The sequence below is a fragment of the Bos javanicus genome, chromosome 7 (genome assembly GCF_032452875.1).
Source record: "Bos javanicus breed banteng chromosome 7, ARS-OSU_banteng_1.0, whole genome shotgun sequence".
NCBI lineage: Eukaryota > Metazoa > Chordata > Mammalia > Artiodactyla > Bovidae > Bos > Bos javanicus.
Genome location: NC_083874.1, coordinates 38,420,433 through 38,427,700, shown reverse-complemented (window position 1 = coordinate 38,427,700; position 7,268 = coordinate 38,420,433). Strand labels below are relative to the sequence as shown.

Here is a 7,268-nt window from a genome sequence, read left to right as displayed (position 1 = left end):
GTCATTTCATAGTGGAGAGACAACACTCACCATGTTTGTGTCTGATCCCTTACCCAGCGAGACCCGCCTGGAAAGCCACCTGTTTTTTATATTATTATTATTATTTATCTATTTGGCTGTATCAGGTCTCAGTTATAGCACTCTTTAGTTGCAGAATGCAGAATCTTTTAGTTGAGGCATGTGGGATCTATTTCCTTGACCAGGTATCAAACCTGGACCCCTTGTGTTAGGAGCTTGGAGTCTTAGCTCCACCAGGGAAGTCCCAGCCACCTGGCCTTGAGAGACCAGAACAAGGGCAGGCTGTGCAGCAGTAAAAGCTTCCCTAACACTTGGGCCTCATGATCCAGCAGAACCAATGACACTCGCTGTGTCTGTGACAAATAGGAATGCTGTGCGGAGCATCTGGAAAGCACCAAGAGAATTACAGTGCAGACCTCAGGGTTTTAGAGCAAATTCTTCCCCTCCTTTGCATATAGAACCATTCTCCCTTTGAGAAATATTTTCTGGTTTTGGGTTGGAAAGGCCTAACCATGGCACATCAGGTGATGATGCAGCCTGAGCTGCCCACAACAAACTTGGCGTTGTTGTCCTTATATTGTCCTTTGGTGCACCCAGCAGCAACAGAGCAGACTAGAGACTGGGCTTGGGCATGTCCAAAGGCACACATAGGGTACACCATGGGGGGCTTGGACTCCTTTGCTGCCAACTCCTGTGTTTGCCTCTTGCCATCAGTCCAGGCCTGTGACCTCATGGAGAGCCTTCCTGGCCAGTTGACTGAGAGAGAAAGAACTTGAGCTTGGTTTCCAGATGGTCTGCTTGAGAAGCTTTTGACATTCAGAAGCGGACAGCCCTATTGTAGGTCAGAAATCTCACAGGCTAAATCGAGGGGACAGCAGGGCTGGGTTCCTTCTAGACACTCTAGGGCTTTATCCATTTCCTTGCCTTGTCCAGCTTCTAGAAGCCACCTGCATTATTTGACTTCGAACTTCTTTCTCCATCTTCCAAGCCAATTGTATAACATCTTCAAATCTGTTTTTCCCTGACTCTGACCCTCCTGAATTGGGGTCAGAGGTGAAGAGAAATCCTCTGGGCAGCACATCTGGCTGTGCACTTTGGAGTGAGAAATGCCTGGAAGAATGGGTGTACCATGATTTATGGGCAGTGGCTGATTATTTGGCTGGATTGTCAAAAGTCTTAAGAGGATCAAAATTGGAAAATGAATAATGAGGACATCTGGAGAAGAATATGTTTGGACCTCTTGGAAGGAAGCAGACTGTGAAGTTTTTGTGTTCTGTGTGGATGCCCACTAAAGGGCATCTATGCAGAGGAGGCTCTTCATAATTAGGTGGACAAAATAACACCTGTGGGTGTCCATCAACCTTTTCCCAGCCACAACAGGCTCAGTGGACCCATGAGCAAAGTGGCCTTGGTGACAGCAGTGGAGCCTGTGCACGGTTCAGCACCACGGACTTCTGACCACACCTGATTGGGGTCATGCCCCTGCTGAGTGAGCTGGGTGACAGCTGCAGAGACCAGCCCTGAGCCCCTGATGAAGGAAGAGTAGCCATTTTCCTGGTTTCTGGTTGACTGTATTCTCTTTTCCATAATGGAGGGGAAAGAAATTCACTCTTACAGAAATAGACACAGACCCTTAATCTAGATCTGAATGTAGATTTGTCTTCCTTGGCATATCTTTGGGCGTCCCTGGTGGCTCAGATAGTAAAGAGTCTGCCTGCAATGCAGCAGACCCAGGTTTGATCCCTGGGTCAGGAGGATCCCCTGGAGAAGGAAATGGCTACCCACCCCACTATTCTTGCCTGGAGAACTCCATGGACAGAGGAGCCTGGTGGGCTACAGTCCATGGGGTCGCAAAGAGTTGGACACGACTGAAACGACTGCCACTTTGACTTCACTTGATCTAGATCTGAGACTAGATTTGTCTTCCTTGCTTCTGATGCTTCTTTTAGCTCCACCGTTCTGGACTCACACGATGATCCACCCACTATCAGGGTGCTCGGCACAGTGTTGCTTCTGACCACGAAATTAATTCCACTACAAAGACGCAGCATTGGGTCCATGCTAATGGCATTAACTGGTCTTGTTACTGAGTCCAAGCTCCTACTCCTCCCTGCATATTATTGTTTGGTTGAAAATTTGTGTCCAACTCTTTTTGGCATCCCCAGGGACTATAGCTTGCCGGGCTCATCTGTCCATGGGATTTCCCAGGTAAGAATACTGGAGTGGGTTACCATTTCCTTCTCCAGGGGATCTTCCTGACTCAGGTATTGAAGCCGCGTTTCCTGCATAGCAATCTCCTGGATTCTTTACCTCGAGTCACAGGGGAAGCCCCAAGTCCCAGCATGACTGGCCAATAAATCAAGAGACAAGGTGTTGATACAAGGAATAACGACTTTATTCAGGAAGCCAGCAGACCAAGAAGATGATGGACTAGTGTTCCAAAGAACCATTTTACCCGAGTTAGAATTCAGTCTTTTTTTGTACTAAAAGGGGAGGAGGTGTGACTGGTTGTTGCAGACTTCTTGATTCTTTAATCCTTTGTTCTTGCAGCTGTCTGCATAGATCTGTTCACATATAATCTTCCAACAAGACAGTTGTTACTTTCTGTTCTACAACTTTTTATCTCTATTTGAATGGAAAAATGTTATACTTGTAAAGCCTGTGAGGCAGAGCATTGAGAAGGAGCTAGTATGTATATTTCAGGCTGCAAGGAATATTCTTTTACAGATGTTCAGAACCAGCATGACCAGGCACAGGCAACACAGTGCAGAGGTCACAGCTACAGGAGTAGATCCAATATGCAGGCAGGTTTATTCTTCTCTGTCATAGTCTTACCACATAGTCTGTCATCCAGAAGTGGCTGACTCAATGGAAATGTGGAATGGCTCTCTGAAGACTCAGCTGTGGTACCTTCTTGGAGACGGCACCTCGAAAGAATGGGATTCTGTCTTGCCAAATTCTGAGCGCTGCAATGAAGAGTAGCCTCCCTTGCTGCAACTAGAGAAAAGCCTGAGCAGCAACAAAGACCCAGCATAGCCAAAAATAAAATAAAAATAAATATAAATAAATAAATTAAATTAGGTAATAATATTTTTTAAAAGAAACAGTGTATGAGAGTGTAAACCAATAACTTTATATGCAGACAAGTAATCCTTTAAGTATTAAGATGCTAGGGAAAAAAACAGCTTTAAAAATACAGAAACAGGGAATACCCACTCACAGGTCCTTTGAGGATGAAATTTATCCAAAAAGGAGATGATTTGAGAAACTGGCAAAAACCTCTTGATGCCTGGAATATGTCATCTGTGGGTCAAACTATAAAACAAAGATAGGAAAAAGGGTGGAGAAAATATGTGTAAACCTCGTGTGTGCTGACAGTGACTGAGCAGTGGGGGTGGGGAGAGCCTGGGGAAAGCATGGTGAGCTCACAGATTCTCACAGAGAGAACAGGTCAGCATCCAAGGATGGCACTCAGAGCTGGCAAATAAAATAGCAGAAACCTAAATGAGGACAAAGGCCTGAGGGCCTCATGGAAGTAATTAACCGAAAAATAACCACTAACCGGAAATACAAACCTCCTCACCTCCAAAAGAAATACAAAAACAAAAGCAAACTAATCATACAGAGAATTTGTTGCTGTTTCAGTCACTTCAATAGTGTCTGACTCTTTGTAACTCCATGGACTGTACTCTGCCAGGTTCTTTCCATGGGATTCTCCAGGCAAGAATGCTGGAGTGGGTTGCCATTTCCTTCTCCAGGCGATCTTCCCGACCCAGGAATCAGACTTGGGTCTCCTGCATTGCAGGCTGATTTTTTACCACTGAGCCACCTGGGAAGCCCTAAAAATAAAACAATGCGGAGTGAATATGACATGGCACAAGATAGTTGACACCACAAAGTATCAGTTATATCAGTAAACGTAGATGAATTGAACTTACGTAACAGAAAATTATGTATAATATATAATAGCGGAAATGAAGTTAAGCATTTCAGTTTCAGTCATTTGACCTTGAGTGATCTCAGGGCTTGCAGACAGAATACATGAGTCACAGGAGTGAGAGAGCAGGGAGGAAGCAGGAGTGAATCACACAGTACGTCTCATAGAAAACGGCTTCTGCTGGGGCTTCCCAGGTGGCGCTAGCTGTAAAGAAACCTGCCTGCCAGTGTACTGAAGAGACGTGGGTTAGATGCCTGGGTGGGGAAGATCCCCTGAAGGAGGGCATGGCAACTCACTCCAGTATTCTTGCCTGGAGAATCCCATGGACAGAGGAGCCTGGCGGGTTATGGTCCATGGGGTTGCAAAGAGTCAGACACGACTGAAGTGATTTAGCACACACACACAGGCGCGCACACACACACACACACACACACACGGCGGGGGTATGTGGGGAGGGGGTGAGAAAATGCAGAATGATGGGGCCAAAATGTACCTGAGAGGCCTCAGCCCTGAGGTGTAGTCTCCCCCACAGTAGGTTCACCATCAGGGCCGAGTTGACAGTACACTCACTTGGGCCTCTTTTATTAATACCAGGCAGGTAGGACTGTGGGTCCTCCAGGGATCTGAGACTTGCAGGAACTGCAAAGAGGAAATGGAACAACGGGTACTAGTGAAGCCACCTGCATAGACCTGCCAGTAAGGATTTCCTCAGACCCAGGAGGCTGCTGAACATGAAGAAAGAACAAGCAGTTAGAAAGAATCTGCTGGAGATATGGGGCCTGAAATGTGTCATTGTTGACATAAGGAACTCAGTAGATGGGTTGAGTAACAACATGTATTCAACAAACTAGTAAATCAAAAGATCCAGTCAAAGAAGTGTGGATGAAAACAATAAACAGTCTATAATAGGACTAGAAAAGAATTTTATTTGAGCCAAACTGAGGGCTACAGCCCAGAAGACAGCCTCTCAGATTACTCTGAGGGACTGCTCCAGAGAAACATGGTTTATAGCACGGTTTTATGTCTGGTCAGAGCAAAGAACATCAAAGTCAGGGTTACAGTCCTTCAGGATTTTGTTTAAAAAAAAAAAATCAGATCAGCACATATACATTGAATCAGTATGACCTTGGCATGTGAAACGTAGTCTTATCATCTAAGGGTACCAGCATTGGTGTTCCAGGAAGCGAGAGACATTTCAGTTCAGTCACTCAGTTGTGTCTGACTATTTGCTACCCCATGGATTGCAGCAGACCATGCTTCCCTGTCCATCACCAACTCTTGGAGCTTGCTCAGACTTATGTCCATAGAGTCGATGATGCCACTGAACCATCTCATCCTCCATCATCCCCTTCTCCTCCCGCCTTTAATCTTTCCCAGCATCAGGGTTTTTTCAAATGAGTCAGTTCTTCACATCAGGTGGCCAAAGTATTGGAGCTTCAGCTTCAGCATCAGTCCTTCCAATGAATATTCAGGACTGATCTCCTTCAGGATGGACTGGTTTGATCTCCTTGCAGTCCAAGGGACTCTCAAAAGTCATCTCCAACACCACTGTTCAAAAGCATCAATTCTTCAGCGCTCAGCTTTCTTTATGGTCCAACTCTCACATCCATACAAGACTGGAAAAACCATAGCTTTGACTAGACAGAACTTTGTTGGCAAAGTAATGTCTCTGCTTTCTAATATGCTGTCTAGGTTGGTCATAGCTTTCCTTCCAAGGAGCAAGCACCTTTTAATTTCATGGCTGCAGTCACCATCTGCAGTGACTTTGGAGCCCAAGAAAAGAAAGTCTGTCACTTTCCATTGTTTCCCCATCTATTTGCCGTGAAGTGATGACACCAGATGCCATGATCTTTGTTTTCTGAATGTTGAGCTTTAAGCCAACTTTTTCACTCTCCTCTTTCACTTTCACCAAGAGGCTCTTTAGTTCTTTGCTTTCTGCCATAAGGGTGGTGTCATCTGCATATCTGAGGTTATTGACATTTCTCCCAGCAATCTTGATTCCAGCTTGTGCTTCTTCCAGCCCAGCATTTCTCATGATGTACTCTGCATATAAGTTAAAGAAGCAGGGTGACAATATACAGCCTTGACGTACTCCTTTTCCTATTTGGAACCAGTCCATTGTTCCATGTCCAGTTCTAACTGTTGCTTCTTGACCTGCATACACATTTCTGGGGAGGCAGGTCAGGTGGTCTAGTATTCACATGCCTCAGGGCAGCTAAGCCTGTGCTCCACAACAATTGAACCAGCTGTTTAGAGCCCATGTGCCCTAACTACTGAGCCTGCAAGTCCTGGAGCCTGTGCTCCACCACAAGAGAAGCCGCTGCAAGAAGCCCAGACACTGTGACAAAGCATAGGCCCTGCTCACTGCAACTAGAGAAAGCCCAGGCACAGCAACAAAGACCCAGTGCAGCCAAAAATACGTAAGTAAAAATGTTAAATATATATTAAAAAATCAGTAATAGAATTTAGAAATGATAGAATCCATTCCCACAGAGTTGGTTCACTGGATGCATAAGGAAATCAAAAGTAACAAGAAATAAGCAAAAACAAACAAACAAACAAACATTCTGCCTTGGTTATTATCTGTAATTGCTAAAATGAAAGCAAAAGAGTGTTGCAGATCCTGAGACTGGGCCAAGCTTGGATTACAGCTGGTCTGAGCTACAGGCACTAGTATCAGGGCCACTATCGAAGGGAGAAATGATACTGGAACCACAGTGAGGATATGTATATATTATATATGTTATATTATGGGCTTCCCAGATGGCGCTAGTGGTAAAGAACCCACCTGCCAATGCAGGAGACGTAAGAAATGGGGGTTCGATCCCTGGGTTGGGAAGATCCCATGGAGGGATGGCATGGCAGCCCACTCCAGTATTCTTGCCTGGAGAATTGAAGTTATATATATTTTTAAACTTGGAACGCTTTACAAATTTGCACGTCATTCTTGCACAGGGGCCATGCTAATCTTCTCTGTATCATTCCAATTTTAGTGTATGTGCTGCTGAAGTGAATACAAGCTCTGATAGTGAAGGGCCCTAAATAAGTTTGCTTTATTTATTCTTTGTGGAGGAATTTTTAAAGCTGGAAGACAAAGATGGCTAGAGGCCTCCAATTATCTGGGGCAATGGCCCTGCAATATAATCAAGATAAGAACTGACCCCTGCTGGAGACCCAAGGCCATCCGAACTTGAGTGAGTAAAATGGTCAGAGGATGGAGAAGAGACTTTTCTGGGACTCCTTGATATGGGAGCCCCGTGCACTGTGATTCCAAAATCTGTATGTGAAGTCCTAACAGTGCTATAGCTAAACT

At 45.1% G+C, this 7,268-nt stretch overlaps 1 non-coding gene across 1 annotated transcript; it reads right to left on the bottom strand.

The window, feature by feature from the left end:
- Positions 1-6,865: 6,865 nt before the first annotated feature.
- Positions 6,866-6,972, bottom strand: LOC133252275 (U6 spliceosomal RNA). Its single transcript, XR_009737887.1, has one exon. It is a non-coding gene; the product is annotated as a U6 spliceosomal RNA (small nuclear RNA).
- Between the last annotated feature and the right edge of the window lie 296 nt (positions 6,973-7,268).